Below are 25,968 nucleotides of genomic sequence, written 5' to 3'. Positions count from 1 at the left end.
GGTGTGGGCTGAGCCCCGCTGCCTCTCTCGCCTCCGCCTCCCCGCTCCCCGCGACCGCCGCGGGACACTCAAAGTCAAGTGAGGAAAGCTGGGCTGGGCGGGATCGCTTTTTGTACCGCCCCGCGGGGCGCGCCGCCCCGGCCGGCGGAGGAAGGGAGGGGCCCCAGCGGGTTCGCACCTGGAATCGCCCCGCCGTAACCCCCGAAGCCGGGACTTGGGGAAAGGGATCGTGAGCACGCGACTCACCTTGCCGGGTCTCGGGTGGAAGCCGTTCCCTTAGGGGACCAGCTCCAACCGAGGTAGAAACGTTTAGTGGTCTGCTGACCCTGGGAAGGACTGCCCGGTGGGCTTCGCGGTGGGGCCGAGGGGCTTGCGCCGACAAAGGGAGATTAGGAGGCGGCGGAGTTCCGAGTTTGGGACCTAAGTTAGAGAAATGATGCGGAGAGTGTGGGCGGCAAAAATGACTAAGTCCCCCTGAGACCCCTCAGTAATAAATAAAGTCTTGCGCGCCCCTCTTCACTGGGCACCGCCCCCCTCCTCCCAAGCCTTGGAGCTTCCCCAAGCCGTCTTGGTTTCCAGGAATGACTGGAATCTGGAGGAGGATAGTTTAGGACCCTGCAGATGCCTTGGGAGACTCATCCTCCCCGGGGGGATTGCGGGGAGGATGGAGTGGGTGTGGTGGGCGGGGGGAGAGGTGGGGAGCTGCCTCCCTGCCCTAAGACCCCTCTTTGGGTCTGCCCTCCCCATCAGCCCAGACATCTCACTCAACACAGCCCCTTCTATCAAATCCACCCCCTGGTGGGGTGGGGGTGATCCTGCTCAGCACCTGCGCCCCTCCAGGGTCCCAAAGCAAGAGCCCTGCCAGCTGGCACCCCCTGCAGAGCCCCCCTCCTTCCTGCCCCAGGCTTAAACCCTTCCTTTGCCCAGGCTGGCCTGGGCCCCAAACAATGGGGCTTCTGTCCCGCCAGGCCCGCCATCACCTTTTACCTCCCCATTGCGCAATCCCCTGTCTTCCAAAGGTTGGGCCCGGGGCCAGAGGACTCTTAACAGCGGGAGAATGAAAGAGACACCACCTGGACAGACCACCCCCCATCCTGGGCCTGAGCCTCACAGATGCCCCTGGATGGAAAATGCAAGCACTGGGAAATCCCTTTGCCCTTGCTCTGACCTCCCTGCCACCCTCCTCCAGACTTGGGGCATCTCAGCTGGCTGGCCCCTGGGGGAGGGGAGGGGCCCGGACAACAGGCATCTGTGATTGAGTTGACTGAGTTACTCCCTGCCAGGGGGTACTGGGCAGGGAGTCAAGAAGGGAATCCTGCCCTGAGTAGGGGTGTGGGGGTTAGAGGAGTAAGGTCCTGGAGCTCCAGCATTGGCGTGAACACTTACAGGAGCTGGCCATCTGCTCCTTGCAGGGATCTGGGAGGACAGAACCAGATGAGCCCCTTGAGGCTCAGAACAGACTTGCCCAAGGTCACACAGCCAAAAGGCAGGCTTGCTACCTGCCAACACTCCACTCCTTTCCTCCAGCCATCCTTAGTCACCCACTTAGCAGGTTTCAACACCCTCCCTGTAGGGAAGTCCCTTTCTATGTCCAACCTCCATTTGTCTTACTGCAAAGCGGGCCCCTCGTACTGGGAAGGAGGTAGAGGCTGCCTTCAGCAGCCCCCAAAGAGCTCAGGCCCAGAGAATCCACTTTCATGAATCCATTTCGGTGTGGTTCTGGGGCTGAGGGCTGGCCCAGGGGCATCTGGCCTGTCCTTTGCCCCAGATCCCCCCCTGCAGGCCCTCCATGTGAGTCTGTGTCATGCGCGTATCTGGGTTGTGAGGTGTTTCTGTTTGAGTGTGTCTGAGTCTGCCTGTATCTCTGTTACGCATCTGTCATGTGCCCGCATGTCTGGCTGTTGCCTCTGTGTGGTCATGGGTCTGTCCGTATGTCAGTGCACTGTTTGCTTGTATTTGTGTGCTTGTTGGCTTGTGTGTCAGTGTGTATAGTGTCTGCCTGTCTACGAGGTGTCTGTGTATCTGGGTAGGTGTCTGTTTGTGTCTGTTCAGGGGTTTTAGCTGTCTGCCTGTTCTTGCCTGCCTGTCTGCCCATGCACAGGAGACAGGAACGCAGAGCAAGGAAAGAGACCGGAGCCAAAAGCATGGCTCCAAGGTCCCTCGTCATCACCGAGCTTGGCACCGAGCCGCCCAGTGGAATCTTGTGACTCATTTGGTTCCTTGGCCAGGGAGGAGAGGAAAAGGGCGGGGCTCTGGGGGAGGGGCTGGAACCCCACTTTCCTTTTCCGCAGCTCCTTTCCTTCCTGGTGACTCGCTCTCTGCCTTTATTCTTGTCCAAGGGCCTAGGGCAGAGCAACAGGTGAGGAGATGGCAGCAGCTTTGCCCTCTGAGCCCTGTGGCCTCCCGGGAGGCAGGTGGCCTGGGGCTCCGCAGTGATTCTGTCCTTCCTCACTTCCCTGGCAGATCCTGCCCCTCTCGGGGCCTTGGTTTCCCATCTGTACCTTGATACTCCCTAGAGGCTCTTAGATGCTCTTTTCTTTCTACAAAGGGTGTGTGTGTGTATGCATGCTCACTCATGTTCCACTCTTTTGTGACCCCATGAAACTTAAAGCCCACTAGGCTCCTCTGTCCATGGGATTTTGCAGGCAAGAATACTGGGGTGGGTTGCCATTTCCTACTCCAACCTAGGGATCAAACCTACATCTCTTGTGCCTCCTGCATTGGCAGGCAGATTCTTTACCACTATGCCACCTGGGAAGCCCTTCTGCAAAGGGAGGTGAGGCTAAAAAGAGGCAGTGACCCACCTAAAGTCGCACAGCAGAGCAGAGGCCCGGGCCTCCTTTCCTCTCCCCAGAATCCAGCACTACCCCCTCCCCTTTCCGGTTCCCCAGCTGCTCAGGGTGCTCAGCAGGGGCCATTCTCCTCTGGAGGTTGAGCGGGGCCTCCTGGGAAGACAACGACCCATCGTGCTCTGCTCAACCCAGGTCTGTGGCTGAGGACCCACTACTTGAGGCCTGGGAGCTCAGCTGTATGGATCCCAAATGGCACTGCATCTAGGGCTGGGAGGTCCCTTGGGAACCCCTATGGTCAGCTGGGCAGGCCCAGAGCCTGGAGCAGTGTCTGAGATGCAGGGCAGGCCTAATATGGTCCCCGCTGGGTCTTGTCCTGAATGTGCTGGGCTTCTTGAGGCCTGCTGGACTGTGGTATTGGAGCACTGTTCACGAGCCTGTGTGGCAGAAGGTTGTGCTGTCACAGCATGCTGAAGCTTGTGGGAGATAAGATTCGGGGCCACAAGGAAGTGTGTGGCGCCAAGCAGAGGAAGGCGTTCCTGTTTGATGTTCTCATTCATTCCACAAATGTTTGTTGAGTATCTACTATGTGCCAGGCTCTGTGCTAGACGCTGAGTGTTCAGGATTGAACCAAATGTTCTACTGTTGCAATGTCTTCAAGTTAATGGGAAAAGAGACAAACAAGCAAACACGCAGACACACACACACACACACACACACATATTCATTCTACCATGTAAAGGTCTATGAAACTGTGCCCATGACATGGGACCTTGAGTGTTGTGATTGTTGAGAGTGTCAGAAAGGAGATGGCATTTGATCTGAGACTGAAGGATGAGAAGGAGGCAGCTACTCCTGGAACCCAGGGGAGGGTGTTCCAGGAAGCCATATCAGCATGAGCAGCAGTCCTGAAGCTGGCACAAGTGAGTCTGTTTGGGACACAGAAGGAAGCCCAGGGTGGCCATGCTATAGTGAAGACCGGGGCAGAGGAACAAGATGAGGCTGGGAGGTGGTGTGCACGGCCAATCACCTAGGACCCTCAGGCTGCAGTAGGGAGCTTGAATTGTCTTCTGAGCACTAAAGAGATCTCAACGGGGCAGTGAAATAATCTGATTCACGCACGCAAAACCCCACTCCGCCTGCTCTTTAGAGAAGAGATGAGTACAAGGTAAGAGTGGAATCAGGGGGGCCAAGGAGGAGGCGACGGTGTGGCCCAGGCTAGAGATGCTAAGGCTTGAATGAGGTTGGTGGCTGTGGAGATCCTGAGAAGAGGGCGTGTTGGAGACCTCTTCTGGAGGTGGGAGTGGCAGAACTTGCTGGAGGGTCAGATGAAATGGGTGAGAGAGGAGGAACTGAGAAGAACTTCTGGGTTCCTAGCCTGGTGGGCAGTTTCTCTACTGTTCCCATCCTGGGAGTCTGGGCAGGCTGGGGGACGGCTTGGACCCACAGAGACTGCGTGACTTAGGCTGGTTTCCAGCTCAGACTGGAAAAGTGGGAGGAAGACAGAGTCCAAGGATACTCCTAGGCAGAAGCTGGGCAGAGGAGAGGAGAGAGTGCAGTGGACTGAGCAGAAGCTGTCGGGGAGGAAGAGGAGGGCCAAGGTGAGGAAGCCGAGGGGGAGCTCCCCTGGAAGGTTGAGTAAGCTGAGGACAGAGACGTGTCCACAGCAAGGACGCCAGGGCGACCTTGATGGAGCAATCTCAGTGAAAGCCGACTGGCAGGAGTGGAACAGCAAATAGGAGTAAATGAACCGAAGAGAACCACCACTGGCAACTTTTTAGAATGTTTTACTGCAAAGGGAAGTCAAGAAATGGGGCTTTGGCTGGAAGAAGATAGGGAGGGTGAAGGGAGAGTTCTGTCCAAATATGGAGATTATAATACCGTGTCTCTGTGCTGATGGCAAGGAATTGGGGAGGAACTGGTGTTCCAGAGAGAGGGGATTACCCAGGATCAGAGTCCTTGCTAAAGTAAGAGAGAGGACACCCGGAGCCCAAGAGGACAGAACTTAGGAGCAGGGACAGTCATCTGAGAGGCAGAAGAAGAGGTGGGTTTGTACAGTCAGCCATGCGAAGCCGAGGGACCCTCCTCTGATGGTTTGCCAAAGGGGTGCAAGCAAGTTGCAGCCAAAGCGAGACTGGAAAAGAGGCTGGGACGGTTAAGGATTAGATGTGAAATAGCTCTCACAATCAAGCCCACAAGACACATAGAGTAGGATTTCCGGCAGTGCGGAGTGACCATTCGAAGTTGCTGACCATGAATTTGTAATGACTCCGGCCAGCCAGCCTGTTTGCTAGTGTGTGTTCTGCCACACACGGCATGTGCCAAACGTGGGCCTTTTCCCAGGTAATCCTATTAAATCAACAGGCAGATGGGAAAATCAAGACTCAGAAAGCCTTTCTGGCTTGCCCAAGGTCACTCAGCTGGTAGGGGCAGAGCAGAACCTTGAGCCCAATCCCTGAAGCTTCTGCAGAGGCCAAAATGGTCTAAGGACTAAGCTGACTCTCACATCCGGTGGTGTTCATAGTCATCACTTGTGGGTGCAAGTGGGGAAATGCAGAAAAGAGAAACAGCTTTCCCTTTTCTGTAATATTTCTGTGAATTGGCTCTTGGGGTCAGTTGAGTACAAAGGGCCCTGAGTGCTGCTTCCTGCTGAGTAAGGACACCATTTCGTCACCTCTCTCTCTATCTAAATGACAAGCTTCTTTCAACTCTGGGCCAGGAGTGCAGAGATATTTGGGGCTAACTGCTCCCCCTCGTCCGCTAATCATCTGCCCTCCTTCAATTCAGCATTACTTTCACTAAAGAGAGCTCCCTGGGGAACAGTAAACTTGGTGTTATCACCAGCAAACATCTTAGAAAGCAGGTTGTGTCTTCCGGTGCCTATTTACGGAAACATTCCCACACCTTGCTTGGTGTTTCCAGGAATTCCTGATCTTCCCAGCCAGGAAGAGCAACAAGAAAGTCTTGAAAAGTACAAGAGGTTCTTCTGTGGCTGCAAGCACATTGAATACTTTTACCTTTTAATTCCTCAGCAGAAAGTAGTAAAATCCTAAAGGCTGAGTTAAAAACCAATCTGTTAGAGTCCCTCTTAAGAGCTAGGTTCTCAGGGGGAAATACTGTGATGTGACCTTAGTGGTTGTAATGGGTTGAATGGAGCCCCCCACCCACAAAGATATGCCCAAATCCTAAACCCTGAAATCTGTGGCTGGAAACTTACTTGAAAAAAGTCTTTTCAGATAAATTAAAGATCTTGAGATAGATAATCCTGAATGTCTAGAGGGGTTGGGGTGTGCTAAATCCACTGACAATTTCCTTATAAGAAACACACAGAAGAAGAGGAGGAAGTAATGTGACCATGGATGCAGAGGTTGGAGTGATGGGGCCACAAGTCAAGAGACACCTGGAGCCCCCAGAAGCTCAGTTCAGTTCAGTCTCTCAGTCGTGTCCGACTCTTTGTGACCCCATGGACTGCAGCACGCCAAGCTTCCCTGTCCATCACTAACTCCCAGAGCTTGCTCACACTCATGCCCATTGAGTCGATGACGCCATCCAACCATCTCATCCTCTGTCGTCTCTTTCTCCTCCTGCCTTCAATCTTTCCCAGCATGAGGGTCTTATCCAATGAGTCAGTTCTTCACATCAGGTGGCCAAAGTATTGGAGTTTCAGCTTCAGCATCAGTCCTTCCAATGAATACTCCTTTAGGATGTCCTGGTTTGATCTTCTCGCAGTCCAAGGGACTCTCAAGAGTCTTCTCCAACACCACAGTTCAAAAGTATCCAGAAGCTGGAAGAGGCAAGAAGCATATTCTCCCCTTGAGCCTTCAGAGAGAGACTAGCTCAGCCAAAACCTTGATTTTGAACTTCTGGCCTCCAGACTGTGAGAAATTGCATTTCTGTTTTAAGCAGTCAAATCTGCGGCAGTTTGTGCCAGCAGCCTTAGGAAACTAATACAGTGGTCTAGGCTCTGTGAGGCCTGAGATGGTGTGTCAACCTGAACGTGCCAAATTCAGGGCTGTTTGCAGATGGAGCCAGCACCAAGCAGCTTGTGTTGGCAAAAGCAGAACAAACTGGCTCAGATGGCATCGACGTTTATCAAGAAATGGCTCAAACGCTCATCGGCAGTGATAGAGCGTAACGTCAAGGTTCAGAGCACAGACTCGGCGGCCAGATGGAGTAGGTTCAAATCCTGGATCTGCCTCTCAGTGAGCTGGAAACCTGGGGCAGGTTTCTGAAGTTCTCTGTGCCTCAGTTTCTCCACGCGTGACATGAGGACGCTGGGGACTTTCCTGGTGAACCAGAGGTTAAGAATTCCCCTTCAATGCAGGGGGCGTGAGTTTGATCCCTGGTTTGGGAACATGCCTCGGGGCAACTAAGCCCACACACCGCAACTAGAGAGCCTGGGTGCTACAACTGGAGAAAAAGCCTGCAGGCAGCAACGAAGACCCAGTGCAGCAAAAATAAAAATAAAGAAGCAAATGTGTTCCAGAAAAAGAAAGAAGAACTCTAATGACAGTCCCCACCTGCGCAGTAGTTGTGAGAATTACGACTTCATGTAAAGCCCTTTTAATCGACCGTGCTGACGTATCACAAGTGTGAGAAGAGTGTCTGCTATTATTATGATAACCCAAATCAAAACAGCCACAGATGAGCTCAGAACAGACAAATAGATGCAAACACGCTTATGCCGATGTAAAGTGAGTCAAACCAGCTAAAACTAGCTGAAACTACAGTAAACCTGCTCCAGCCTCATGGGTCAAGCCATAGGAAAACTAGATGAAAGGAGTCAAACCGGATTAGAGTGGTCTGAAATCTGCACACGTGTTTGCCTACGTGAGGGGGTCTCTGTTCTCTGCGTCAGCTTAGACGGTGACAAACAGCCCCACGCATGAGAGTGATTGATGCTCAGGCAGAGACTGTCTGAGAGACACCAAGACACAGTTCCCTGTCAGAAGCATGACCAACATGTGCTGAAAGAAACACTCACGTGACTTCTCAGAGGCCAAGCCTCAGATGTTAGGAAGCAACCTCATGCTATTTAGACAAAAGACAGGATAGCTTGCCCCCGGATCCCTAGGGAAACTCCAGGACAAGAAGTATAGTCAGAGTCCACGGGGATCTAGAAGGTTGTCAGAACCCAAGGCCGCTCTCTCCCTGGCTCAGGAAGGGGAGGTAACTCCCTCAAGGCCTAGTGAGCCGCAGGATGAGGGCGGGAGACCCTGGGGAAGAAGAGAGTTCCAGGTGAGAGATCAAAGATTCAAGGCCTTTGTGGTTCCTCACTCTGTGGTCACAGGGGCCTTCGCTGGCTCCGCGCCACCCCAGGGGTGCTCTGTCTTGCTTGTCACTGTCTCCTGCTGGAGGGGGCAGATGTTGGGGAGACTCCTGGATAGGGGATCTGGGGAGCTGGAGCCTCGAAACTCAAGGCTGGGTGAGCAGCAGCCCTTCTGTAGTAACAAGCAGAGGAGATAAGGAGAGACCCCAAGAAGGCTCCATGGGATGACATGGCTGCTCGGACACAGATGGGCTGGGGCAGAGAGAGCTCAAGGGTGCGGGTGGGAGTCAGGGGCCTTCGGTCCCAGTCCTGGTTCTGCCTCTGACATATGCTCTGTGACCTTGAACAAGTCGCCACTCTGTCTGGGACTTACCAACCCGTATCTGAAGTGAGAGAGAACCCTCCATAGTGACTGAGGTCCCTAAACTCATGCAAAAGAGAGAGAGGATGCATTCAGTCCAAACTTCCCACTTGCAACTGAAGATATGGAGACTAGACGGAGGAATTGAGCCACAGCTACACGGTGAGTGATCAGGTCTACTCACTATGTGCTCGATAAACTCCTTCTGCAAGGAATGCCCTTTCCAGCCAGCACGACTGCCAAGAGCACCTTCTAAGGGGCAGGAGTGCGGGGTGGGGGGTGGGGGTCACTTGACGTGGTTTATTTTATGTAATCCTCCAACAGCCCTCTGAGGTATGATCATCCCCATTTTACAGATGGGAAAACTGAATCCCAGAAACATGACTTGCTCAGACACAGCTATTTGAATCCCTGTCTCTAGTTCCCCTAGGGCAGAAGGGAGAAGGAGGACCCTATGTCAGAGGTCAAGGGTGTTGTGGAGGACATGCCCCAGAATCAACTTTTGGGGGCAAAGCAAGGGAGCAGGCTCAGGCCCACAAAGAAGCTGGGGGGAGGGTAGCACCCTACTGACTCATTTTATTTATTTATTTGGCCACACTGTCCAGCTTGTGGGATCTTAATTCCCTGATCAGGGACTGAGGCTGGGCCCTCTGCAGTGAGAGTGTAGAGTTCTAACCACTGGACAGCCAGGTAATTCCCTCTCTGGCTCATTTTAAAGCAATTAGTTTTATTTGATTTTTCATTAATACATCCTCATGGTTCCAAAAATGTGTATAAAAAGCATACAGTAAAAAGTCTCGCCTGGGGACTTCCCTGGTGGTCCAGTGGTTAGTACTTCACACTTCCGATGTGAGGTGGGCAGCAATTTGATCCCTGGTTGGGGACCTCAGATCCCACGTGCTGCTCAGTACGGCCAAATAGAAATAAATAAATAAATTTAAAATAAACAAATGTTCTATCACTAACAAAAGTCTCCCTTGGACACAAGTGCCTCATTTGCCCTGTTCTGATTCCTCGTCCCCACCCCTACAAGTCACTACTTTTTATTAGTATCTGAGGTTTTCTTGCAGAGTTACTTTGTTGTGCTGTGTTAAGTCACTTCAGTCGTGTCCAACTCTGCGACCCCATGGAACATAGCTGGCCAGGCTCCTCCGTCCATGGGATTCTCCAGGCAAGAATACTGGAGTGGGGTTGCCATTTCCTACTCCAGCACAGTTACTTTATGCACCTACAACAATGAATATATGTTCATAACACCCTTTCTGCATAAAACATAACAAACTACATATGCTGGGAGATTTTAATTTTAATTTTAATCAGCCAGTATAGCTCCACTTTTCTTTTTATCACTGTCTGATACTCAACTGTAGATTGAAATAATCCATTTAATCAATTTGAGTCCTTTCTAATTTCTCTCTTTCTTGGTATTACAGTAATGCTGCAATAAATAATCATGTACATACTTTGTTCAATATATGTACAAGTATATTTGCAGAATTAATTCCCAGCAGTGGATGGCTAGGTTGAAGGTACTGTATTCATTTTCTGTGGCTGCATACCAAAGTATCACAAACTCAGCAGCTTAAAATAACACCCTGAGTATCTGTAGGGCAGTCCTGCATCATGTAGCTGGGTCTCCTGCTCAGGATGGAGTCAAGGTGTTGGCAAGGCTTAGTTCTTATTTGGAGCCTCAGGGGGCAGACCCGCTTCCACGCTCACCCCAGTCATTGGCAGAACTTGCTTCCTTGTGGTCTCTGGTTTCTCACCGGCAAACAGCTGAGGGCGCTCCTCAGCTCCTAGAGGACACCTACATACTCTGCCACGTGACTTTCTCTGAATGGTACAGTTCATCCTTCTCCTGCTTCAAATCTCGGACTTCTGCTTCTGAGACCAGCTGGAGAAAACTTTCTGCACTTAACAGGTTCAGCTGATCAGGTCCAGCCCCCTAGGAAGAAAGTTCTGCCAATGACAGGAGTGAGCAAGAAAGTTGATTTGCCCCCTGAGGCTCCAAATGAGAGCTAAGCCTTACCAATACCTTGATTCCATCCTGAGCCCCCTCCACTGACTTGGGACCTTACATCTGCAAAATCTCTGTTTTAAAAAAATCTATATTTATTTTTTTAAAGAATTTTTAAAATGTGGACCATATTTTTAAAAGTCTTTATTGAATTTGCTACAATATTGCTTCTGTTTTATGTTTTGGTTTTTGGGTAATCAGGCATGTGGGAGCTTGGCTCCCTGAACCCACCCCCCTGCACTGGAAGGCAAAGTCTTAACCACTGGATGCCAGGAAAGTCCCTGAAAAATCTCTTTTGCCATATAAAGGAACGTAATCATTGAGTCCATATTTTCATCATATTTACAGATTCTGCTCACATGCAAAGGATCACACAAAGTTGAAAGCCAAGAAGGATCACCTTAGAATCCAGTCTAACACCAGGGTATTGGCAAAGTTGGATAGATAATGCCATCTTGTCCCCCAAGGGATGTCCCCTCCCCCAGCAATGATGAGTGTGCCTGCTTTTCCACAGTGTCACCTAAACAATGATATCAAACTTGGGGATTTCTGCCAATCTGATGGGTGAAAATGGAATCTCGGTGTATTTTTAATCTCTGGTAGACTTCGCATGAATAAGGTTGAGGATTTCTTCAAAAGCTTAAAAGTCATTTACGTTTCTTATTTGCTAATGGCTTCTGGTTTTGCGTCATATAAAGGTCTTTCAAACTCCAAAGTTAATCAGAAACCCTTCTATGTTTTCTTCTGCCGTTTTTATGGTTTCATAATGTATCCACTGGTTCATGGAACTGGAAGCTTTTCTTGTCATTTTCTCAGTGGTGAGCACCTAGCTGGATCCTGAAAGGCTTGGGGTCTGGGTAGAGACTTGAGCTGCCAGTGGAGCCCTCTAGGTGCTGGGCTCCGATCCCCTTCAGCTCTGCCAGAAGTCTCAGCCAGCAGACCCTCCACCTTCCTCCCTCCAGCGCGCCTGTGTCCTGGGCTGGCACAGGGGGCCCAGAGTTGAGGCAGCCCCTGCCCTGTCTGAGAAGTGAGATGAGCACACGGCCAGACCAGAATTCAAGATACAGAACCAAGGCTATGGGCTTAGGGCAGGGAGAGGGGGATTCTGGTGGGAGTGTTTAGGAGAATCCAGGGAAGAGCTGGCATCTGAGTTGAGCATTAAAAATGAGGAGAAATGGTAGTATTGGGGGAAGGAGAACAGCAGGAGCCAAACAGGGAGGTGGAAAAATCAGCCTGAAATCTAGCCTGGAGAGGATGATTTAGTGAACCATGAAGTCCTCCAGGGTAGAGGCAGGGGATGACTTATCTCTGTGCACCAGCCACAGTTTGTCAAATGAAACGAAGCAGAAGGGACACAGGGCTTTGGATCCCAGGCAAAATCATTTTCCCTTTTGATAGTGAGAAGCAAAGACCTCCAAAAAGAAACCCTTGGCCATGATGTCATCTCAGAACCTGAGCGCTCTCTGCACACAACTGCCCCCTTGTGGCTGATCTGGGAACTCTCCGTGCCTAGCCTCAGGTGTCAGATCTACGCTGAGCCAATTCACTAACTGAGGGTGCAGAGCCGGCTGAGTGGGTCTCAGAGGATTGAAAAACTATGGGATTCTGTCCTGAGTCCAGTAGGCTCTCAGAGATCATCTGGTCTGACTTCTTCATTACATACAGAGAAACCAAGTATCCAAGAGAGTACTGCTAGGTCGTGGGTGGAGAGATTACCAGACTTGGTATAAGTCTGCAGGCTGGCTCCACTTCTAACTGGTTGTAAGATCCCAGGAAAGTGGCCCTACCCCACTGACCCGCAGTTTCCATCTCTGTCAAATGGAGTCTGGGGCCTGGCAGAATTCCCTTTTATGGTCATATCAGGCTAAGTCACTCAGATCAACTCACCCCTTGGAAACAATGAAGAATGCTGGTAAATTAGTGTAACCAGAGGGTTACAGAGTTACCAGAAAAAACACTGAAGGGAAAACAAAAATTTTGACAGAGAAACCAAACAGGAAAGTCTTTTTTCCCGATTCTGGCCACTCTGGGCTGTTGTTTTGCTGACTGTCTTGGACCAGGGGCACAAATAAAGTTAGAGTACATAGTGAAAGATCATATAGAAAACCTTCCCCACAACAAGCTGGGAATCCCCAAAGCCACGCTCCTAGAAGGAAGTCAGCCCTAGTGTGGACTTGCAGCCCCAGCTTATATGTGTTGGATGATCAAGTCTTGAACATAGATTGAGGTATCCCCAGACTGTGATTCCAGCCCCCCGAAAAAGCAAGTGAAGATCTTCTTTGGAGGGAGGGTTGATTAAATCTAGACTTGAAGGAGTTAAGTGTGTAGATTATAACCTCTAGCTGCTGCTAAGTCACTTCAGTCGTGTCCGACTCTGTGCAACCCCATAGGTGGCAGCCCACCAGGCTCCCCCATCCCTGGGATTTTCAAGGCAAGAACACTGGAGTGGGTTGCCATTTCCTTCTCCAATGCACGAAAGTGAAAAGTGAAAGGGAAGTCACTCAGTCATGTCTGACTCTTAGCGACCCCATGGACTGCAGCCTACCAGGCTCCTCCGTCCATGGGATTTTCCAGGCAAGAGTACCATTGGAGTGGGTTGCTATTGCCTTCTCCAAGGATAAACAGTAAAACAATAAAGACAGTACAATTTCCAGGTCAGTTTAGGGAAGTGGAAGTCCCCTCTGGGTGCAGGTCTACTAACCAAATACCTATGCAGATTAACACCAGACAGTGTGTGGGCTTTAAGGCAAGAAGTACTATTAGGATACTACTCAATATCAAAACAAACAAACAAACAAACAACCCAATCAAAAAAAAAAAAAAAAAAGGGCAGAATATATAAACAGACATTTCTCCAAAGAAGACATACAGGTGGCTAACAGGAACATGAAAGATGCCCAACATCGCTAATTATTAGAGAAACGCAAATCAAAACTACAATGAGGTATCACTTCACATCAGTCAGAATGGCTTTCATTAGAAAGTCTACAAATAATGGGCTTCCCTGGTAGCTAAATTGTGAAGAGTATGCTTTCCAATGCAGGAGACACAGGTTCAATTCCTGGTCCAGAAGGATCCCACATGTCACAGAGCAACTAAGCCTGTGTTCCACAACTACTGAGCCTGTGCTCTAGAGCCCGGGAGCCACAGCTATGGAAGCCCACAAGACCTAGATCCCAGGCTCCACAACAAGAGAAGCCATCACAATGAGCTGCCCATGGACCGCAACTAGAGTAGCCCTCGCTCACCACAACTAGAGAAAAGCCCGTGCAGCAACGAAGATGCAGCACAGCCAAAAATTTTTAAAAAAGTAAATAAAATTATTTTTAAAATCTATAAATAATAAATGCTGGGGAAGGTGTGGAGAGAAAAGAACTCGCCTACACTATTGGTGGGAATGTAAATTGGTACAGTCATTATGGAAAACAGTATGGAAGTTCCTTAAAAAACTAAAAATAGAGTTGCCGTGAAAGTTGCTCAGTCATGTTCAACTCTTTGTGACCCCATGGTCTATACAGTCCATGGAATTCTCCAGGCCAGAATACTGGAATGGGTAGCTTTTCCATTCTCCAGGGGATCTTCCCAACCTAGGGATCAAACCCAGGTCTCCCACATTGCAGGCAGAGTCTTTACCAGCTGAGCCACAAGGGAAGTTCAAGAATACTGGTGTGAGTAACTATCCCTTCTCCAGTGGATCTTCCTGACCCAGGAATCGAACTGGGGTCTCCTGCATTGCAGGAGGATCCTTTACCAGCTGAGCCACAAGGGAAGCCTAAGAGTTGCCATATGATCCTCCATTTCCACTCCTGGGCATATACCCAGAGAAAACTATAATTTGAAAAGATACATGCATCCTGTTGTTCATTGAAGCACTACTTAAAATAGCCAAGACATGGAGGCAACCAAAATGCCCATCGACAGATGAATGGATGAAGAAGATGTGGTACATATATACAATGGAATATTACTCAGCCACAAAAAAAGAGTGAAGTAATGCCATGTGCAGCAACACAGATGGACCCGGAGATTACCATATTAAGTGGGGCAGAGAAAGACAAATACATACGATATCATGAAATCTAAAAAATGCAAATGAACTCATTTATAAAATAGAAACAGACCTACTGACATACAGATGCGATAGACATGAGCTTGATCCTCGGGCTGGGAAGATCTCCTGGAGTAGGAAATGGCAACCTACTCCAGTGTTCTTGCCTGGACAACTCCATGGACAGAGGAGCTACAGTCCGTGGGGTTGCAAAGAGTCAGACACAGCTGAGCAACCGAGCATGCGTGCACTATTGTATATAAAATAGATAACCAAGAAGGATCTACTGTACAGCACAGGGAACTATACTCAATGTTTTAAATAACCTATAAGGCATAAGAATCTGAAAAAAAGAATATATCTGAATATAAAAGAACACATCTGAATCATTGTGCTATACACCTGAAACGAACACATTGTAAATCAACTGTACTTCAATTAAAAAAAAAAAAAAAAAGACGTGCTATTAGGAATAGAGGGGACCACTGTACAAACAATAAATAATAAATTGAACAGGCATTCCACAAAAGAGGAAAACCAAATCATTGATAATATGAAAAAGTGCTCATCCTTACACATAATTTTTAAATGCAAATTAAGACCACAATAAGATGCTACTACACACTTATCATAATGGGATAATATCATATTGGGATAAGTTACAATTTGAACAATATCATCTATTGGAGATTACTAGATATACAGAGGCAGGAAAATATGATTGGTAGTCAAGAGAAAAAATAGAAAATAGTGTCAGAACCACAATGATCCATATACCAGAGTTAATAAACAAAAACTTTAAAATAACTTTGATAATATGCTAGATAACATGAAGAAAAAAAGATTGAAAAAGTGGATATACAATAAAGATTGTCAATAGAGAAGTAGAATGTATTTTTAAAAACTAAATATTCTAAAACAGATATACAACACATGAAGTTAAGAATTTATTTGATATATTTAACAACAACAAAAAAGAGTATAGCATAAGGATAAAAGACAAGATTAGAAAACTTGAAAACAATTCAATAGAAAACATCCAAGCTGAAACAGAAAAAAAAAAAAAAAAAACAGGAACACAGCATAACAAATTCTAACATTTATATAATTAGAATCCCAGAACAGAAGAAAAGAGATTTGGGACAGAAGCAATATTTGAAGATACTTCAAATGACTTATTATTTTTCCAAAACTGTTGAAAGATATCAACCCACAAATCCAAGAAGCTTAGTAAAACCCTTTCTTTCACTAAAGAAAGCCACACTTAGACGTGTTCAACAGCTGAAAACTGTGACAAAGAAACATCGCAAAAGCAGCTAAATATAAGACACTATCTTTAAAGCCCAACAATAAGACTGGTGCCTACATTTCAACAGAAACTATAAATCTAAAAGAAAATGGAATGACATTTTAAAAGGTCAGAAATGGAATAATAATAATAAAACCAACACTGCTAATCTAGAATTCTATACCAAGGAGGGATAATTTTTTTTTTTTTAAGAATTAACAGGAACCAAAGACATTTGTACAAAAAAAAAGTTGACAAAATGTGCTGCTGACCAAATTGTACCACAAGAAATATTAAAAGAAAAATTTCAGGCTGAAGTACAATGACTCCAGATGAAAGAGCAGACCTTCAGAAAGTAATGCAGAGCACTGGCAAGGAGAAATGTGTGGGTAAACATTCAGAAATTGACGAAACAGTGATAGAAATGTCTTGGAGGGCTTGTAGTGTTTACAGAAGCAAAATATACAACATAGCACAAAAGCTGGAAGGGAGTTAAAGGAGCTGAGCTGTTCTAAGTTTCTTGTATTGTTAAAACAGCGGTAAATATATTAATTTAATACTCCAATGAGCCTGCAATATTGTGATATGGGCTGAATGTTTGTGTCTCTCCCTCCCCACCTCCTCCCATTCATACAATGAAACTTTAATCTCCAAAGTGATGGTATTTGGAGATGTGGCCTTTAGGAAGTAGTTGGGTTATGAGGATAGAGTCCTCGTGGGATTAGTGCCCTTTTGAGAAGAGGGTAAGAGAGCTTGCTTCCTCTCTCTGCCATGTTAAGACAAAGCAGGAAGACTGCCATGTGCAAACCAGGAAAAGGACTCTCACCAGACCCTAATCATCTGGGGTCCTGACCCTGGACTTTCCAGCCACCCGAACTGTGAGTAATACATTTCTATTGTTTATGTCCATCGCTTTATGGTATTTTGTTACAGTAGCTTGAACTAAGATATATAATAATATGTCAAAGACGCATATTTAAATCTCTAAAGTAACCGCTGCAAGGATTTTGTAAAACTGTGTAGCTAGAACCTAATAAAGGAAAAGCATGAAATAATAAAAGCTAGATGATTATCCAAAAGAAGAAAATAGTGGGTGAGTACATGAACAAGGAACAGATGAGATAGAAAATGAACAGCAAATGGTTGCTTAAATTATAAATCCAACTATATCCAAATATAATCCAACTATATCCAAATGGTTGCTTAAATTATAAATCCAACTATATCAGTAATTACATTAAATATACAGGGTTAAAACAAACTGACTAAAAGACACGTAACACTAGAGTGGGTTTTTTAAAAGCCCAATTGTGTTTCATTTATAAGAGACACTTTTAAAATATAAAAACACAGAAACAAGAGGGTCAAAAAAGATATACCACTCAAACACTACTTTTTAAAAAAGTAGTGTCACTATATTAATACCAGGTAAAATAAGCTTAAGACAAAAGGTATTACTAGAGATAAAGACAGATGTTTTATAACAATAAAAGTCCAGTTAGAGGCTTCCCTGGTGGTTCAGTGGTAAAGAATTCGCCTGCCAATACACCACAGCTATTCAGCCTGTGCTCTGGAGCTGCAGCTACTGAGTCCATGTGCTGCAGCTGCTGAAGCCCACACTTCCTAGAGCCTGTGCTCCGCAACAAAAGCCACTGCAATGAGAAGCCTGTGCACTGCAGCTAAGGAGTAGCCCCCACTAGCTGCAGCTAGAAGAAAGCCTGCATGAGCAGCAGCAAAGACCCAGCACAGCCATAAGTAAATAGATAAATAAAGAAAATTATTTTTAAAAGTCCAATTCAATAGGAAGATATAACAATTCTAAATTTGTGTGTACCAAATAACACAGGTTAAAAATATATAAAGCAGAGACTTCCCTGGTAGTCCAGTGGCTAAGACTCTGAGCTCCGAATGCAGGGGGCCTGGATTCTATCCCTGGTCGGGGAACTAGATCCCCCAGGCTGCAACTAGAAGATTCTGCATGCCGCAACGAAGATCAGAGATCCCAAATGCTGTATCTAAGACCTGGTGCAGCCAAATTAATTAGTTAGAAAAGCACATAAAAATTGTTGAGACTAAAAGAGAACTAGACAAACATACAACCACAGCTGGAGATTTCAAAATACTTTTTTCAGAAGCTCAATCAAAAAAAAAAAAATCAGCAATGGTACAGATGATTCAATGTTGTTCACCAGTTTGATTCAGTTGAGACATAGGATATATATGCAGAACACATTTCATGAAAGAAGATATACCAATGGCCAAAGAGCACATGAAAATGTGTTCAACATCACTGATTGTTAGGAAACTCCAAATTGAAACCACAATGAAACAACATTTTATACCACTTGAAGAGCTAAAATAAGATCAACATACTAAATCCTGCTGAGGATTCAGAGCAACTAGGACTTTCATACATTGCTGAGGAGAGTATAAGTAAGTTCACCACTTCAGAAGACTGCTTAATAGCTTCTTAGAAAATCCCAACTATTAATAGTTACCCAAGATATCGGGGCTGATTTCAGATCTAGGGTGGGAAATGTACAAGATGAGAGAAACATAGTCATGAGCCCCTGATGATGAACACACATCACCTGTAAAAGCAGCCTTGTCAGAAATAGAAATGCAAATCTGATTAGTTTCTGGATCCAATGACCAATTAACAGGAAATTCCAAGAAAAGAGGAATGTGCTACCTCCACCATGGAGATGTAATTAGCAATGATAGCGGGAAACTCTATAAGACAAATAATCTGGTTTCATTAGTAAATGAATCGCAAGAAGAAAAAAGATGGAAAGAGAACCAAGGATTAAAAAAATTAATGACACATTAAAATAAAAACCAGGCAAAGTGAAAGGCTGCTGGGGGTGGAGATGGGAAGTGATAAGGAGGAGATGTGTGGAGAGTTCTGGGGTGGGGGGGCAAAATTTTGCCTTCAGACAGGTGTGGTAGTCATACAGGAGTTTGCCTAATTATGGTTCATTAATCTGTACATTTGTTTTATGTGGTTTTTTTGTATTCGTGTTGTATTTTGCCATTAAAAAAAAGGTTTAAGAAAATCATTCAGAGATGTGGGTGCAGGTTTTTAGGCTTCAGCTCCCAGAGATTCTGAATCTCTGAATGAAGCTTCCTAAACCACCACCTATTAGAAAGCTTCAGATGTTTTTACGTAACCATCATTCCAAGATGCATTTTAAGGAACATTGGTGAAGGAACTGGGGAGCCAGGGACAGATTTCACAGCAGAACAGGCTGAGTTTTTGCTTTAGAAAGATCCCTCCGCCACATGGAGTATGGGCTGGAGGAGTCTGGAGTCTGACTCCCAAGGTCAGAAGTGATGGCAAAGTTCTGGCAATCAGAGCAATGGCCTTTGGAGATGGGACTGGATGTAGAGTTGAGAAATGTTACAGAGGCAGAACTTCAAAAAGCATTTCCAAATTCTTCAGTTCAGTCACTCAGTTGTGTCCCACTCTTTGAGACCCCATGAACTGCAGGACACCAGGCCTCCCTGTCCATCACCAACTCCCAGAGCTTGCTCAAATTCATGTCCACCCAGTTGGTGATGCCATCCAACCATCTCATCCTCTGTTCTCCCCTTCTCCTCCATCTTCAATCTTTCCCAGCATCAGGATCTTTTCCAATGAACCAGCTCTTCACATCAGGTGGCCAAAGCATTGGAGTTTCAGCTTCAACATCTTCCAATGGATATTCAGGACTGATCTTCTTTAGGATTGACTGGTTGGATCTCCTTGCTGCCCAAGAGTCTCTCAAGAGTCTTCTCCAGCACCACAGTTCAAAAGCATCAATTCTTTGGCACTCAGCTTTCTTTATGGTCCAACTCTCACATACATGACTACTGGAAAAACCATAGCTTTGACTATGCGGACCTTTGTTGGCAAAGTGATGTCTCTGCTTTTTAATCTCTGCTGTCTAGCTTTGTCATAGCTTTTCTTCCAAGGAGCAAACGTCTTCTAACTTCATGGCTGCAGTCACCATCTGCAGTGATTTGGGAGCCCAAGAAAATTAAATCTGCCACTGTTTCCATTTTTTCCCCATCTATTTGCCATGAAGTGATAGGATCAGATGCTATTATCTTAGTTTTTTGAATGTTGAGTTTTAAGCCAGCTTTTTCATTCTCCTCTATCACTTTCATCAAGAGGCTCATCAAGAGGTTCCTCTTTGCTTTCTGCTATGAGGATGGTATCATCTGCATATCTGAGGCTGTTGATAGTTCTCCTGGCAGTCTTGATTCCAGCTTGTAATTCATCCAGCCTGGCATTTCACATGATGTACTCTGCATATAAGTTAAATAAGCAGGGCGACAATATACAGCCTTGATGTATATGGTTCCCAATTTTGAACTATTTTGTTGTTCCATGTCTGGTTCTGTTTCTTCTTGACCTGCATACAGATCTCTCAGAAGGTGTGGTATCTAAGGTGATCTGGTATTCCCATCTCTTTAAGAATTTTCCACAGCTTGTTGTGATCCACAGTCAAAGGCTTTAGAGTAGTCAGTGAAGCAGAAGTAGACATTTTTTCTGGAATTCTCTTGCTATTTCTATGATTTAACAGATGTTGACAATTTGGTTCCTGGTTCCTTTGCCTTTTCTGAATCCAGCTTGAACATCTGGAAGTTCTCGGTTCATGTACTGCTGAAACCTGGCTTGGAGAATTTTGAGTATTACTTTGCTAGCATGGAATGATTGCAGTTGTGTGGTAGTTTGACTATTCTTTGACACTGTCCTTCTTTGGGATTGGAATGAAACTGACTTTTTCTAGAACCCCAGGTAATTCTCAGGAATTCCAGGAGTCATACATTGTTCTGTATTTTCCTCAACACTTCATGTGTTTTGGAAGAATAATGATTGACCGTAATAAAAAATAGTGAAAATTTTCTTGAGAGATTGTTATACTAAACATTTCAGGAAAATCCCTGGCAGTGCAGTGGTTAGGACATTGTGCCTTCACTGCTGAGGGCTGAGGGTTTGGGTTCAACCCCTGGCCAAAGAACTAAGATTCCCACAAGCCCGGCATAGCAGCCAAAAGTAAAAATTCAGAGGTTTTCTGTTTAAAAAATCATGATTGCAGATGCATGGTTTATTATTATTATGAGCCAGTGTATGACAGGATGGTATATAGTAATCCCCCTCCTCCCTTATCTACGGTTTTGCTTTCCACAGTCTCAGTTACCCGTAGTCAACCATGGTCCGAAAATATTAAATGGGAAATATCAGAAACAGTTCGTAAGTTTCTAAACTATTACATGCATTTATGTATTTCATTAATTTTTGGCTTCACCACATGGCATGTAAGACCTTAGTTCCCTGGCCAGGATCAAACCCATGTCCCCCGTATTGGCAGCATAGACTCCTAAGCACTGGGCCACCAGGGAGTCCAATGTTTTATGTTTTAAATTGAGTGCCAGTCTGAGAAGTGTGATGAAATCTCTAGCCATCCAACTCCATCCCAACAGAGACATGAATCATCCCTCTGTCAGCATAATCTGCCTGTGAGTCATTCAGTAGCCATCAGTTACCAGACTGATGATCTTGGTATCTGGGTGTTTGTGTTCAGATAACCTTTATTTTATTTAATAAGGGCCACAAAGCCCAAGAGTAGTGATGCTGGCAATTCAGATATACCAAACAGAAGCCATCAAGTGCTTCCTTTAAGTTCTAAACTTATAGAAAAAATGTGGAGGCTGCTAAGATCTATAGTAAGAACAAATTTTCTCTTCATGAAATGGTGAGGAAGGAAAAAGAAATTCATGCTAGTATTGCTGTCTTGCCTCCGAGTGCAAAAGTTACGGCCATGGTGCAAGGAAAGTTAAGATGGAAAAGGCATTAAATTTGAGCAATAAGATGTTTTGAGAAAGAGAGAGACCACATTCACATAACTTTCATTACAGTATGTAATTATAATTGTTTTATTTAGTTGGTGTTAATCTATTGCCCTTATTTTATAAAATAAACTTTAGCGTAGGTATGTATGTATACGGAAAACCACAGTACGCTCTGTAGTTTCAGGCATCCACTGGGGGTCTTCTAACCTATCACCGCCTTGGATAAGGGAGACTACTATATTCAAAAACATGTAACAATGACCTCTACCACATATAGATACTTGATCATTTAAAAAAACATTAAAAAGGGGGAAACATTAACCCAACATAAATGCCAAATAAAGGTCATTTTAAAAATTGAGTGATATCACAAATGTTTATGTTGATTTATGGCAAAAACCATCACAGTATTATAATTAGCCCCCAATAAAGTAAGTAAATTAATTTAAAAAAATTATAAATAGATAAACAATAAGGTCCTACTGCATAGCACAGGGAACTGTATTCAATATAATATAATGAAAAATAATATATATATGTACAACTGAATCATTTTGCTGTACACCAGAACATTGTAAATACTCTATACTTAAATAAATAAGTAAAAATAAATAAAAGACAAAAAAAATAGAAGAGTCTTGAAAATTTAAAATGCAATATTAATTGCCCTTGATCTTTGTTTTTATGATAAATATTTCTGGTATGGAAGAACTGATTTCATTTGCACTTATGTTGGTTGAACTGAGTGTCTTGCCTCATGTTGGGTATTAGGTACATGTTGCTTCCTATAACTTTCCTCTTTTTAAGGATGCACTATTTTGCTTTACAAAGAACTATAGCCTAGAGCAAATATTCAAACACTGGAAAATACCAGCTGACATAATTGGGTTCAGTTCAGTTCAGTCAGTCACTCATGTCCGACTCTTTGTAACCCCATAACTGGGTAGTATTAGAGTAACATGTAATGGCACCCCGTACACCAGACTCCAGTACTCTTCCATGGAAAATCCCATGGATGGAGGAGCCTGGTGGGCTACAGTCCATGGGGTCGCTAAGAGTCGGACATGACTGAGCAACTTCACTTTCACTTTTCACTCTCATGCATTGGAGAAGGAAATGGCAACCCATTCCAGTGTTCTTGCCTTGAGAATCCCGGGGACGGGGGAGCCTGGTGGGCTTCCATCTATGGGGTCGCACAGAGTCGGACACGACTGAAGCGACTTAGCAGCAGAGTAACATGGCGAAATTATCAAATTAGGGACTTGTTCCCAGATAGCTCAGTAGGTAAAGAATCAGCTTGCAATTCAGGAGACCCCAGTTTGATTCCTGGGTTGGGAAGATCTGCTGGAGAAGAGATAGGCTACCCACTCCAGTACTCTGGCCTGGAGAATTCCATGGACTTTATAGTCCATGGGGTCGCAAAGAGTCGGACACGACTGAATGACTTTCACTTCACTTTGCTTCCAAAACTTATTATTTCTTGGAACACTAATCATAGGATTTGAATAAAGCTTACTCATATAATATATATAAAAACATAAATATTCATTTTATTTGCAAAAATGGCTCACAGATTAGCAGCAGACAGGTCCACAAACACATATTTATAACATGGCAAAAGCTACTCGCGAAACTGATGACATCTCCAATTCTCTCCCACGTGCTCCTGTTCCAGATCCCAGAAATGTTGATCTTGACCTTTGACTCTGAGTGTCAATATTCCCTGCTCTAACTTTTAACATGTCAGTGAACGTGAAGTCGTTCAGTCATGTCCGACTCTTTGCAACCCCATGGACTGTAGCCTACCAGGCTCCTCCATCCATGGGATTTTCCAGGCAAGAATATTGGAGTGGGTGGCCATTTCCTTCTCCAGGAGATCTTCCCAACTCAGAGATTGAACCCAGGTTTCCCGCATTGGAGGCAGATGCTTTACCCTTTGAGCCACCAGGGAAGTCAGGGAAGTCAGGGAAGTCAGGGAAGTCTGACATGTCAGTGGGTTCCTTCAAACCAGAAACTTCTGTATGTTTGCTAAGCTTTGATTTCCACAGGAGAATATTCATAGCTTTTCCTACCACCAGCGATTAGTATCATACAACCCAAGAGAGGAGAGAGTTTCCAGGAGGGAGGGGACAGCTGTGTGAGTTGGATGGGTGTTGATCAAGGCTGTGAACTGGCTGAGAGAAGGTCAATGGCATGCACCTCCCTGCTAGAAAGTCCTGCTATGACCTCTAGACTTTCTACACAGATAGCTGTGGGCTGGGGCGTTGGTGGGCTCCGCCTGTTCTGGACCGCCCACACCTTTCACAGCCTCCGAGCCTTTGTAGAGCTGTTCCTTCTTCCTGCAGCATCTTTCCCGAACCACCCCAGTCATCAGGTCTCTCTTCAAACGTCACCTCCCACCACCCTCTCCAGTCACTGTCCTTTAATTCCTTCTCACCATCCTCCAGAGTCTAGCACTGGTTTATTTATTTGGTTGCTTCCTGTCCTCCCCCTTCCTCACCTCCACCCTCCATGGATGTCAGGTCTACAAGAGCAATGATGTCTGCTCAATTCCCAGAATCTAAAACAGTGCCTGGCACAGAGGAGGTGTTCAGTGAATACTTATTGACTCCATGGAGCAGGCAGGTTCAGACAGCTTTTTAAAGCCACCTCTTCGGACTTCTCTCTCCTCGTTTGTCAAAGAGGGAAGGGAACTCCTCTAAAAGGCATTGTTATTCCCATAAACCGAATCCTTAGCTGAGCAAACGCCTTGTAGGTTTCTGGTCAGATGCAACACTGACTGTGGCCAGTGGGTGGAAGCAAATCACTATGGCTGAATCACAACAAAGCCTGGGCCACTCGGCGCTCAGAACACCTGAAATTTAATCTCCCAACAGCCAAGCTTGTTATATATATAATACATATATATAATACGTATATATACGTATGTGTGTATCTTTGAGAAGCATATATGTATATACATATTTGAGAAGCAAGACTTTCTTAAACATAGTGTGCTCATCCCTGTGGCCCTAAAGGAAAAACACTGAACTGCTTTTGAGGTCAAATCCCAGTTCTGTCATTTACCAGCTAGGTGGCCCCAGGGTTCACTTCTCTAAAGAGGGGGTATTATTTGCTCACTGGGTCATTATGAGTCTCCAGCAGGTAAAGGCTGTGGAAGGCAGCATGTGGGCTCAGGAAAAGGCTTTGAAGACTGCAGGTGGAGCCTGGACCTGCAGAGACCCCCCTGCCCCCACCAGGAGCACCTCATTCTCTAAGCTGTCTCCACCTGCCTAGCTCTCTTCCTTCCCAATGACCCCCACTCATTCTGCACCCACAGAGCAGGTGCCCATGTGCTGAAGACAAAACACACTGCACGGCGGGCCTCTACATGGACCCCCACAAACCTCGAGTGGGCACCTGCACTGGCACTGCCACCCATTTCACAGGTCCATTCATCCTTCCACACTTTTGTTCCTTTTCCACTCCGCCCCTCTCCTGAGAACACCAGGACCCTCTCCTGCCTCCTTGCTCCCACCATGTTCTTGCTTCTTATTCCGCTAAGAAAGAAACCACCAGTAGAGTTCCATGTTCTCCCAGTGACCTGCCTGTCCCTGTGGAGGCACTGAAGCAGTTCCCATCTAGGCGCACCCCGCCTCAGTTCCCCCACCCTGCCCCAGAGCACAGGACACTAATCCCTCCCATCCACCCAAGGATGTTGCTTTGCCACTGTCGCCTCTCTTTCTGCGTCTTAATTATCTTGCCTTCTGTCAGTCATCCCTGTGAGCCTACAAAGAAGCTGTAATATCTCTCATCTTAAACCTTCCTTGACCTACAGGCACCTCTTCCAGCAACCCTCCCATTTCCTGCTCCTCTTACAGCACAACTAACTTCCTGGAAGAGGTGCCCACACCCCATCCTCTCTGGACCCCACTTCCACCAACCTTCCTAGGCGTTAAAATCCGCTGGTGAAGATCAGCGATGACCTCCGTCTCTCCGATGTCGTTCTCAGCCCTCACCTCACCCACTCTGGGGAGTCCTGGGCACAGAGCTGAGGGCTGCCATCCGGGAACGTTTCTCCTCTCAGTTCCCAGGACTTGTGTCATCTCTCTGCATATTTACTTCCTGGCTGAGCTGGCAAGCCCTAGGGGTGGAAAGTCCAACCAGTGTGGACCACACCTCATGGACAGTCATATCTGCCCTCCCGACCTCTGCCCTGAAACCTGATGCTTATATCTGGAAGTTGAATCGGCTTCTCATACGTTACTTTTCCAAAAGGGAACTCTCCATTTTAATCCCTCCTAACCCGCTTCTCAAAGAAAGGCAATGCCAAAGAATGCTCAAACTACCGCACAATTGCACTCATCTCACACGCTAGT

General features: G+C 46.1%; 1 protein-coding gene across 1 annotated transcript in view; it reads right to left on the bottom strand.

Moving 5' to 3' along the window:
* TINAGL1 (tubulointerstitial nephritis antigen-like 1) overlaps positions 1-25,684 on the bottom strand; it is a 36,036-nt gene extending 10,352 nt beyond the window's left edge. The window contains exons 1-2 of the mRNA XM_010836890.1: positions 25,534-25,684; positions 247-420 (exon numbers count right to left, since the gene is read on the bottom strand). The gene's annotated coding sequence lies outside the window, so the exon portion shown is untranslated. The remainder of the gene's footprint in view (positions 1-246; positions 421-25,533) is intronic.
* Positions 25,685-25,968: the final 284 nt, after the last annotated feature.

Source organism: Bison bison, unplaced genomic scaffold (assembly GCF_000754665.1).
Source record: "Bison bison bison isolate TAMUID 2011002044 unplaced genomic scaffold, Bison_UMD1.0 scf7180017864068, whole genome shotgun sequence".
Taxonomy (NCBI): domain Eukaryota; kingdom Metazoa; phylum Chordata; class Mammalia; order Artiodactyla; family Bovidae; genus Bison; species Bison bison.
Note: the sequence above shows the minus strand (reverse complement) of the source record. Positions and strands in the feature narration are given on the sequence as shown.